General features: G+C 33.6%; 1 non-coding gene across 1 annotated transcript; it reads left to right on the plus strand.

Annotated features, from left to right (window-relative positions):
* Positions 1-10,162: 10,162 nt before the first annotated feature.
* On the plus strand, positions 10,163-10,323 carry LOC114186395 (U1 spliceosomal RNA). The gene has a single exon (XR_003605054.1). It is a non-coding gene; the product is annotated as a U1 spliceosomal RNA (small nuclear RNA).
* The last annotated feature ends 2,119 nt before the right edge of the window (positions 10,324-12,442 follow it).

Genomic DNA, 12,442 nt, shown 5'->3' on the forward strand with positions numbered 1-12,442 from the left:
TACCCGCATTAATATTAAATAAATATTTATTTATTTATTTAATTTTTCTGAATCTTACAGTAGTTCTCCATTTCCCAAAAGATCATTTTTAAACCTGTGATACATTCTATTTAGTGATTTCTGTAACTCACATGTCAACGGGTGATGTAATCTCTTAGCGACGTAGTCTTGCTCGCTAGGCTAATTGGATCGAATCAACCTAGCTTGAAAAATGTACTTGAATATATTTATTAAATTATAATCCTTGATATATTCTTCAATCTTTTTAAATTTCTACTTATCTATAAAATATTTCACAAATAAAAGTCAAATTCTTATCTTTCCAAATTTTTTTAATAAAACCATAAAGATAATAATAAAAATACCAATAAAAAATAAAAATAAACACAATAAAAATAATGATAATGCCAATTATCAGAGGATCTGGAGGTAATCATGTTTGGTTAATATTGGCACAGAAAATGGCAAACTATTGTGCCTGAACGAACATGGTATGGTTGGCTTGTGAATGATAAAATTGGGTGACTGTGTATATGAGAATGGTGTTTGAAAGTGCAGAGAAGATAATAGAAAGAAGGCAATATGATGAGGTTTGAGTTTTGGAGTTTTGTTTGAGTTGTTGTGGCTCATCCAAAGGAGGGGACGATCATGTGGTGTGGAGGCTCAATCATCGTTAGTGAAACCATTTTTCCTGCTTCTATCTCCTATGTTTATGTTGTTGCTTATATAAAAGAAAAAAACTATTACTAACCACCCCATAGACTGAAAATATGTTAGTAATTAAGCATAAATAAATTATATATTTTTATAATTTTCAATTTTAAAATTATTTAAGTACATTCCCTTTTTATGAAATACCCGATGAAATACACAAGGAAGAGGACATACTTATGTTGTCTATTATTTTTTTTTTTAAATTTCCATAAGATCAAATTAACACTATTATATGCAATTTAAAGTGAGCACATTATAAATCTGGTTCAAAAGACTTTCTTACTCTGTAAAAAATCAAATGACACTTCAATAGTATGTAATAAGAATTTTTGATGTTTTTATAACCAAGACAACTATCGATTATTATCACCATACCATACAAGATGATTATATTTTAGACCTCAGTCATTCTTGGTTAAATAATCGAAATATTATTTCAAGTGTGACCGCTCATAATTAGGTCTAGTACGTTGGATTGAACACTTATCACTAATCAAAAAATTTTATTTGGTGGTCAAGATTCAACTATTACTATAAAGTGTAGTAGAGCAATTGTCATGAAATGGTGACTTGACTTACCTGATCTTTGTCACAAGACAATGGATGTGACCTAAAATAGAATGAACAAGGTTTGTGATGGGAGTTATGCGTTGCAATAGGGGCGTATTTTCATTAGGATCCAAGGGAGCCATGGCCTCCTCCCCCACAAGTAAATTTTTAAATTTTATCTATGTATAATAGCATTTTGGTTAAAATACATTTTTGGTCCCAATTTTCGTCAAGTTTTGTCAAATAAGTCCTAATTTTAGTTTTTTAATTTTATTTATTATTTTATTTAATTTTTTTTAATTTTTTTTAATTTTTTTTAATTTTTTTTAATTTTTTTAAATGTCCACGTGTCAACCCAGTAGCATGCCACGTGTTAAAGTCAATGTTCTATATTCAATTTGGTCCCTATATTTGTTATTTTTGTTCAATTTAGTCACAATTTTTGTTAACATTAACCAATTTGGTCCCTCTCCAAATTGAAACCAAATTTAATTTTTATATTAAAATTCACATCATTATAACTTTGATATAAAAATTAAATTTGGTCACATCTTTGATAGAGACAAAATTGGAACTAAATTTAACAAAAATAACAAATATAGGGACCAAGTTGAATATAGAACATTGACTTTTACATGTGGCACACTACTGGTTGACATGTGGACATTTAAAAAATTTAAAAAAATTCAAAAATAATTCAAAAAAAATAAAATCAAAAATCAAAAAAATCACGAAGTGACACGTGGCAATCACTGTTCATGACCATTAATGATTTAAATGGTGTTAGTAAAAAAGGACCCAATTGAGCAAAATTGACGAAAATTAGGACTTATTTGAACACAAAACCAAAATTAGGACTTATTTGAAAAAAATTGACGAAAATTGGGACCAAAAAAGTATTTTAACCTAGAATTTTGTAGTAAGATAGAATTTTATGATAATTAAATTTGATACATTAATAAAGTGAATAATTTAATATGGGTTAAATATGTTTTTGGTCCATTAACTTTCAGTGATTTTGGAATTAGTCCATTTTGAAACTTTGGACCAATTTAGTCCTTCATCTTTCAACATACGTGGATTTAGTCCTTTTAATAAAATTTTGTTAGGTTTATTTGATGTTTCGTATGCATTTTAGGATTGTATTTGAGTTATTTATATTGTTTGACACATTTTTACTTTAATGTTAAGTCAAATATTATTATGAAACGCACTTGAAATGACAAATAAACTTAACAAATTTTGATTAAAAGGATTAAATTCACGTATTTCGAAAGATGAAGAACTAAATTGGTCCAAAGTTTCGAAATGGACTAATTCCAAAATTCACTAAAAGTTACGAGACTAAAAACATATTTAACCCATTTAATATTAATAAATAGTAAAATATAAAATTAAATACAATAAATAATACAAAAAAGAAAAGATAATTCTCATAAACTTTACTTTTAGTACAATAAACATTCGCTTAAATCCACACTCATTTAAGTCTACATCCCACTTAAATCCGCATTTGAAAATGGAAAATTTTCGAATCAATAATTCACCTGTAACATATCTCTTATATCTATCATATATTTTATATCTCTCATATTTTCACAATTCCTAAAAATTCTCAAAACTCATAATATTTCATATTGTAACTATATAACTCTGAATATTGTATATTGTGATATGACTCTTAAGATTTTATAAGTATGTGTCCCAATTAAGTTTGCATCAAACTCTCAAGATCAAAATATAGCTTAAGCGAATGTTTATAGTAATTATGTTTGTTAATATTTAATTAGAATCTGATAGTTAATTTTTTAGTCTTACTTATTTTTTTATATAATGATGAAAAATAAAATAATAGATTATTTCTAAAAGTTAAAGGTAAGCAACAAATACTTACATTTTTCTCCTATTATAAAACATGATACTAAGGATCTAACGGTTCAATTACAGGAATCCCTTCTTAATATTCAACAATTATAAATGAGGGTTTTCATATTAATTATTTGAAAGTTGATTTAGAAAAATATTTGTTAACTCAAGTTTTCAGACGCACTTAGACTAAACAAAACCAAAATTCCCCTAATGAAGTATAGGGAAACCCTGGGTATCAAATCTAAGGAAATGATGCATATCGAATATAGCTTCCGTAATTTAATCTTGCTAAATATGAAAATAAAAGAAAACAAAGGGGAAAATATAATGAAATAAAGAAACTAACATGCAGAATTAAATGTCTAAATTAAAACTAATCTAAATGCAAGATGGAACTAATTAATGTTATGCATGAGATGCAAGGATGCAGATGCGTGCAAACGTAATTGATATGAGAAACTATATTTAAATGGAATGAGAAAGTGTCTACATGAATGAAGCATGCGTGTGAAAAATTTTGTTCAATTAAAACTCAACTAAAATCCATGAATGAAATAATTCATGAGATGAAAAACTGATGCAAATTTTTTTCTTTCATGATGTGAACACATCCAAAATACTCGAATGATGTGGGCTGCAACAAATATGACTATGCTTTATCACAACCATAAATCACGTGCAAGGATGCAAACTGATGTTAATTGTGGTTGTTCATTCAGAATTAATGATGAATGCAAATGCAAATGTAGATGTTCCAATAATGGCAGAATCTATATCGCAACAATAAACCAGCAAACAGACAGCCCTCACTTGTCATATCAAGGAAGATCTCATAAAGCATGCAGCAGAAAAGTAAAACACCAAAATCAGTGTAACATCCTCACCGGATATTACTAATTTAAATAAAATTTAAATTATAATTAACATAAATCGACAATTTATAAATAAATCTCTTTCCCAAAGTGCGTGAAGTTTTCAAATTTCATTAATGTCACAATGTTCAAAATACATTAAATCCACCAAGGATCCAAATCTCCAATTCATAAAGTATAGTAGCGGAAATACAAAGAAAAAAATGATAAAATAGTCTCTATGAGATCCCCATACTAGCCCCGCTCCAGTACTAAGCATCACCAATACCACCTGAAACATCATCTGCTCATGTGTAACAAGTTACACGATCATCGTCAGGTACAAACAGAAAGGGTGAGTTCAAATAAAATAAAATAAATAGCGACAATAAATTGAAACTTAAACCCACGACCCTCACTAGTGTAAAATATACATATTAGATCGGTTCTAGAGCACATATTAAATCGGTTCCGTAACCGATCTAATATACAACGATGTAATATCTCTAAAACATAGTAAATCGATTTTGAAACAACCGATCTAATAATTTAAACTGGAAAGGAAAAATAGACGTGCACTCACACTCCTTGTCTAAACTTGAATGTCTTAATTTCAATAGGCATACAGAACATATACAACAATTAAAGACAAATGACTAATACAAATTACAAAAAAAATGAAAACAACTCCACAAAATTTCAGTTTTGCATTCCCAAATCAAAATGAACACTAAAATCAAAATCATTCCAGAAAATTACACAATAATCTCAACATCTCTATATGGTTTCAACAGGCCCTTAGAATATCCCCAATCAACCCTAATCATCCTTGGAATAAACCTAAATCAAGAAAAAACAAAACAGATAAAAAGAGGGGAGGAGGGTTCGAGTAGTGAGGCGAGAGTGGAGGCGCGGGAGAGAAGAAAAGAAACCTATGCATTTGGTGAACGAAACGAAGTGTTAGGGTTAATGCTCGTGGGTGGCGGCCGAAAGCTTAGAGCTTGCGCGGCGATGGCGGCGACAACGTTAGTGAGCAAAGGTTTGGACCAATGGTGAGCAACAAAGGCGCGATAGAGAAGGGAAATAAGCTTCTATTTTCTGTGAACAAAGCGACGACATTAGGGCTCGTTGGCGGCCACAATGGTGGTGGGCATCAGTTATGAGGTCTGGTGATGAGTAGTGGTCAACGGAGAAGAAGAGAAAGAAAAGAAGTTCATCACAACAATGAAAAGGATTTTCACGTTTTTGTTAAAACTAGGAAATGTATTAGATCAGTTGAATTTTTAACTAATCTAATATGTGAATATTAGATCGGTTATAGAGAGAACCGATTTAAAATTCATATAATAGATCGATTAAAAATTCAACCGATCTTATATGCTTCCCAGTATTTACAACTTTGCCACCACATTTTTTTTAGATTGATTCTCACATAACTGATCTAATACTCTGTTGTAGAATGTTCTTTTTGTACTAGTGCCTTCTGAGAACTACAATCCTCAGACCCAAGCAATCACAACTCCCATTGTGCGCCTTTTGATTCTACATCCTTTGATGATATCCTTAAGATGACTCTTGCCACCACAAGCTCCAAGTAATGGTCCCTCCATCTATCGGTCACCACTTGTAGATCACACACGGAAATTATCAAGTCACGAACTACAATCCGTAACACCGAGTGGAGCTCCCCAATACGGACCACACTCCATATTTATCACAAGACTACCAGCCTCATCGACTCCGACCGTGAAGGGTAATCGAGTGAACCATCCATACTAGCCACAACTAGCACACTTACATCAAAATTCCAATACCATTAGACTCCAACCTAGAATGGCCACATGTTTAACTTCCCATTACAAGCTACAACTCGTAAAGGGCCCCCAACAAGTCATCTCCTCAAGGCCTCCATCCAAAGTTATGTAGAATCCTTTGTCGCAACCCAACTCTGCACGTGAAATCGCTTAGTGCAACACCCACGTCACCAGGCGAAACAACGCTTCAGACTGCTTGGCGGCCACCAAACACCGCCAGGCGCCATGCCCTTTCGAGAGTCCCTATCTGACAGTAATCGCCTGGCGGGACCACCCTTTCCGCCAAGCGCCACCCGTTTAAGTGGTCACTGTTTTGGCCGCTATCGCCTGACAGCTCGCCCCTTGTCGCCAAGCGCCATTGCAGTAGCGTTAGTGTTACTTATTTTTGGCACTTTGGACAAGTTCCAATGAACCCAAACAATCCATAGGCAATCCATAACATCAATCACGTATATCCAGTCACATTAGCATGACTGAATCATAATTCAACACACTCATATACATAATGAGTTCATGATTTGAGATCATGACATTACTTAAATGTTAATAGAATTCACTACACACATATTCTTTTACCAAGTAAAACATGCCATACTGATTTTCCAACCAACAGTACACTCTGCATATAACAGAAAGTTCTCCAGACAGACATTGTTACGACACCAATGTCAAAATAAAACATCCCTTTTCCCTTCCTTTAAATCCAATTATCACATGCTCATCATAGGTACTCCCATTGCATACATATATTCCCTTCCCAACACCCTTTGCTCAAATAATCTATATGATTAAACCAAAATTCCAAATAACCCTCAGACATCCAAAAGCGAAGTAGAACAAAGTGCACATCTGTCCATATATGTCACTTGGCAGTAGTTAAAGTATCGCTCGGCGGTGAATACAATTATGGGCACTTCCCAGATTTTCCTACACCTGTACAAGCCCTAATTCCCAATTATTCGTTCCTATCATGCAATTTCTCATAAAATTATACAATTATGGTTCCATCCCTTTTATACGAATTCCAATCCACTCCAACAACACATCATTATCACAATTTATCACATAAACTTGTGAGTCCCAACCTTCCTGATTCCTAATCATAACACATTACCCCCGATTATGCAAGGGTTCATACAATTCCCTCCATTGAAGCCCCTTCATACATTCTATCAAAAAGCAATTCATACAATCACACACAGAGGTCCAATTCAGGCTTCCCAATCATCACGGAAACCACAAGAATACATAAAATTGGCATTCTAGTTCGTGTCGCATAGCAAACAGAACACAACCGTTAGGCGGTTCATCACAAAACCCAGAAAATTGGGTTCAGACGCATGTGTCGCTTGGCGAGTCTTCGAGACCGCTAGGCAGTTTCGGGAAAAATTCCAAAAATGCGCACACTTCAGAATTTTGGAGAATGCAGAGGTACACATAGATTACATACATCCCAGAATCATATATATTTAAAATTAAACACGAAAGGAAACCCCTTTAACTCGGTTTCTTTGCTGAAGTTGATATCCTTGACCCTCCCTTGATTCCAATGTGTTCCCCTCTTTTGGCTCCTACTACTTTCCACTCTGATTGGCCATCTGATTCTCTCTCTCAGACTTACTTTTCAGTGCAAGTGGATGGTCTATATCACAATGCTTATTCTTCTTCCTCACTCACTTTATTCTCCCCTCTTTTGTAGCTTAAAATTTTAATAAAAAAAATAAAAACGAAAATCATCATCAAATGTCATTAACTAATGGCTTTTACAGCCCCTTCTAGCTACCCCCTACGATAGCTAGGGTTTCTGAACCTTCCCAATCATAGCAAAAAGAATTTGGGCACAAAGGAAACTATTTTACGTCAATCAAGATTTGAACACACAACCAAGCAATTACAAAACTAATGCACAATCAACCAACGAATTCATGTTTCATGGTAATTCTTACTTATCTATGATTATATCATCATGCTCCATGATCAAGCATACATGCAAAACAATAAAATAATTAAATTAACACACAATTGGCATCTGCATGACTTGAACACAAATCCTCTCTTAATAGCCAAATGCTCTCAACCACTTGAGCTAGTACTCTATTCCTTGTCTTCTCTCTCCACATTAATTAACTTAGGGATTCCCACCCTCACATTTATTAAATAAATCTTTATTTATTTATTTAATTTTCCCGGATCTTACAACCAGAACCTATATCAACTATTGAAACATGACATCATAATGCATGAAATGCTTTGAATGCAGATGTGAGGCAGAGCTTCAATGCAACTTAGTAAGCATGGATAGATTCATGGATTCAATTCACAACATGAGAATATGGAGGATTGGATGCTCTATCATGTACAACTAAAAGATGCAAATGTTGGTGCATAAACAAAATATGCATGAAGATGAAAGTCCCTACCACCACTACTACTAATAGAAACCATGATCCTATAAACTAAAAACTATAGGAAATTTAAATATGAAACAAGAGAATTGAAATTGGTGCAGAAACTTAAAGACAAACAAAATGATAATAGAAAGCAATAAAGGAAATTTAAAATGATGCAAAATTTAAAAGTAGAGAACGTAAAATGGAATTTAAAATTATAAAAATTAAAGACAAGAAAACTTAAAACGCAATAAAAGCTTGAACAACCAAATTGAAAGCTGGAAATCAAAACAAAAATTTAAACCAGTGTATTTCATTGAAATCAACAAAGTCAAAAGTATACAAGAGATAAAGAAAGTGCTAGAATTTTAAATGGTGAAAGGAAACTTTTTGAGCCCAATCTTGGTGTCTATTTATCTCATGGGTGAACTAAGTACAACTACCTAACACAAGGAAAATCTCAATCTATGAAGGCTACTTTAAGCTCATAAGATATGGAGAAGACCCTCTTACATTACACTTTCTCCCTCTCACACAAGAACATTCGATGAACATGAACTCTCGAACCCCTCCAAACATTTCTGTCTGTCTCGCTCTGCCAGGGCTCGCCTCTCACAAACTTAATTTTCCCCTTTTAAACCCTTCTCCAAAGAAAAAGAAAACAGAGAAAAGAAACAAAAAATTAACCTAACCCCTATCCTCTTTGCTCGAAACCAGAATCGTGATATTGCTACCCCATTTCGATGCCCTCGATCTCGTTTTGATCCTTCCACTCGTTCACGAATCTACCACGAATATGCTCTAATCTCTCTCCCTCTTGATCACACATCATCCTACTTTGATCACGCATCAAACTCATCTCTCCATTTGCATGTTGCAACATCGAGGGCTCGTGCCTCTTTTCGTGATGGAGTCTTAAAAAGAACAAAACTAAATGCAACAAAATACTCTTAAAAACAACCTTTTTCTCACATTTTTATAAAAACTCTATTTTTCTAAGCTACCAACAAAAACTAGTTAATTCAAGACAAACAAATATTTATTTAAACTAAAACTAAACTTTTAAAGAGAGAAAAAATGAAAAATGGAGTGCCAACAATATCATATGAAATATTCAATGAGTCAAAAAGATTAAATTAAAAGAGCTTATTTAAATGGAGTCTATATCAAAGACAATCCTTATTCTAAGGAAAAATATATGAGGAAAAACAACAAAAGATTTCAGTTTTGATTCAATTATTGATAAGTTTAAGAATTTGATTTCTTTTAAATTAAGTGACAATGATTAAATATATTATTCAAATATCCTAAAATTATTAGTTAAGATCGACAGAAGCATGAACAAACTCTACTTTGCAATGTGTAAGCTGAGTGCACTGGTACCACTTTATAAAGGAAAACCAATGCCAAAGGCTAAAATATTTGTGAGATTGTTCAGTAAGCATTGCCAATTTAAAGATATAACGTTAGCAACACCAACTTAGGTGACCGTCAGCTAATACAATTTAAAGATTATATATTTATTTTGATCATATATTAAGCCAAACAAGTCATTATAGCTTAACATTTTTTGGATTGTTTTATGTAGATTTTATGAAACATGCAATTTTTGTACGCCAATCCAAACATCTTACAGGATATTTGATTTAGTTTCACAATAAAATAATGTGTTTTTTTCCCTCAAAACATTTAACTGAGTTTATAATCCCACAAATTGAAAATGTCTGCTAATTTGTTTTAAATGAACAACAACCATTCTATGGAAATACAAGTCGAAATCTTTTGGACTAAAAATGATTTTTGCCTTTTTTGGGTCCCTCGTTATTGTATTCTATTTTTTCCTTGACCAAAAATACACTTCTTCGAAAAAGAACTTGCATTAAAGAGTAATCATATTTGAAGTCCCACATGTATGTATGCAGCAGAGTATTAAAGAGTATGAATTATAAAAGAAATAGTTGTGACATTGAAAAACATACTTACCTGGATGGGGTGAATGAGCGATCATGAAGGCTCATGGCCTAGAGCAGTGACCTTGATTGCACAAAGAAGGGGTGTTGTTCTAAGGTCTACCTTTGTGGTGGAACTTACATCATAATTTGTGGCAGAGGGGGCTTGCGTCCGCGCAGCCCCTACTATTTAGTTAAGCATTTACAAGTTGCTCCTTTCAATTTTTGAATTTGACCTAGATGCTTCTGTGTTAGGTACTTACTTTATAGTATATTCCATAATTTTCCGGAAGAGAATCCTTTCCCTTGTTGGGCATTTATTAGCTGTTTATAATCCTGTAAATTAATCTTCTCTGCTGATGTGTTATTTTGATGACATTAGTGTTTCCTTCATTGTAGTAAAGAGTATGAGCTATAAAATAGAAGCTTGTGACACCGAAAACCATACTTCCCTGGACGAGAGCAGTGACCTTCACTGCACTTCTAAGGTCTATTTTATTATTAAATTAGGTAATGCAATCTGTTTCTTTTTAATTAAGTGGTTAATTTTGTGTCTGATATATAGTTCTGAATTTCCAATGTGAAGTCCCACACTTATTGTTTGGTTCCTTACATAGTTCTTCCTTCAAGTTAGTTAGTTTACTATAAGTTAGCTTGAATATGATCTTATTCATTGATATTTGAAATATTTATTAAGTAAATTCTAACAAATTTATGACCAGAGAATAATTATGAAAGTAAATTCTTAGTATCTGAATATTATTGTGCATGGGAAGGGAAAAGTTAAAATTTTCCATAAAACATATACACAATGTCCATCTTATTGTTGAAGTGTATCCGCATAATATGGAAACATGTGGATAACCATGTGGGGCAGGCTTAGCTGCCGGATAGATATTTAATGTTGTTGTGTTTACTTCAATGGTCTTTCTTTGTTTTTCATGCTATAGTCTTTGTCATAAGCTCTCGAAATCCTTTAAGTGGATCTTACCTTTACTTATGGTCATGTCCCCATCAAAATCGTAACAGAAATCCTTAACCGTTGTTTTGGATAATAAGTGAAGAACTGCTTGCTTGAGAGGAATGAAAGAAGGAGAAGAAGGTGTGTCACTTCAGGGAAAGATGCAATGAAAGAGAGAGAAAACAAAGTGTGGGTTAATGAGAAAGAAGACAAAATGTCTTTGTGAATGTTTGTAGCATCCTACCGGATATTATGGATTTTTAATAAATAAAAAAATATAATTAAACACGCTGCAATTAATAATATTTTATTTCCCAAATCACGGAAAATTTAAAACTTTTATTATCGTTCAATAATAAAGCTAAAATCCATAAATTATAATATCTGGAAATAATATAAAAATATCCTACAAATTTGTTTACAATTTATTTCCCAAAACCAATAATAAATAAGCATAAAAATCCCGAGCTATCTCCTCTCTGTGGCTAAGCTCCACCAGAACCACCTGCATCCATATTATCTGCTCACATGTACCGCGTACACGATCATCACCAAACACAAGCAGATAGGGTGAGCTAATATAATAAACATATACATATATATAAATCAAGTATACCTAAAACATCAAAAGCATACATCATTTCCTTCCACATGGCCACAACCATGTGATATCCATTCACGTCAAAGAAAACTCATTCCTTTCCTTCCTCATGGCCACAACCATGTTAACAGTGTTCTATATCTTATAGTGAGTACCTCAAGAGGTCTTGCTGCCACACCTATCGACCACGACAGATAGAGCACGTGCGGGAAACCATGCTACGAATCACATACCATAACGCCAAGTGGAGTTCCCAAATACGAACATAGTCCGTAACGTCCCAGGACTACCAAAATCGTCAGTTAATCACTGAGGAGGGCAATCCATCTAAACCCATCCGTACTGGCCTCAATAAGCACACTCACACCGGCAACACTCGCAAACCTGAGCCACAACTCAAGAGTTCCTCGTGTTCATCCGCTATCCCGAGCCACAACTCCATGGACGTCATTTCGGGCCACAACCCAGAGAATGCCACATGCTTAATCCCTATCTTGAGCCACCACTCAAGGGATATGTTCCGAGCCACAACTCAAGGAACATCATCAAGCCCACCATTGAGATATCTTAGAAGCCTAGTAGACCACGTATCACAATTCCAACACATTTGATTTGACACAATAGTAACACTTGCCTTGAACGCACAATAGCACTATATGTTGCTTAGGCTAAAAGCCTTTGTCCAAACGGCCAGCGTATCTTGCTTGAGCTAGACCCACTAGCCTGAGCGAGCCACTAGTACAG

The sequence above is a fragment of the Vigna unguiculata genome, chromosome 5 (genome assembly GCF_037176805.1).
Source record: "Vigna unguiculata cultivar grain cowpea cultivar isolate G323 ecotype 2 chromosome 5, ASM3717680v1, whole genome shotgun sequence".
NCBI classification, from domain to species: domain Eukaryota; kingdom Viridiplantae; phylum Streptophyta; class Magnoliopsida; order Fabales; family Fabaceae; genus Vigna; species Vigna unguiculata.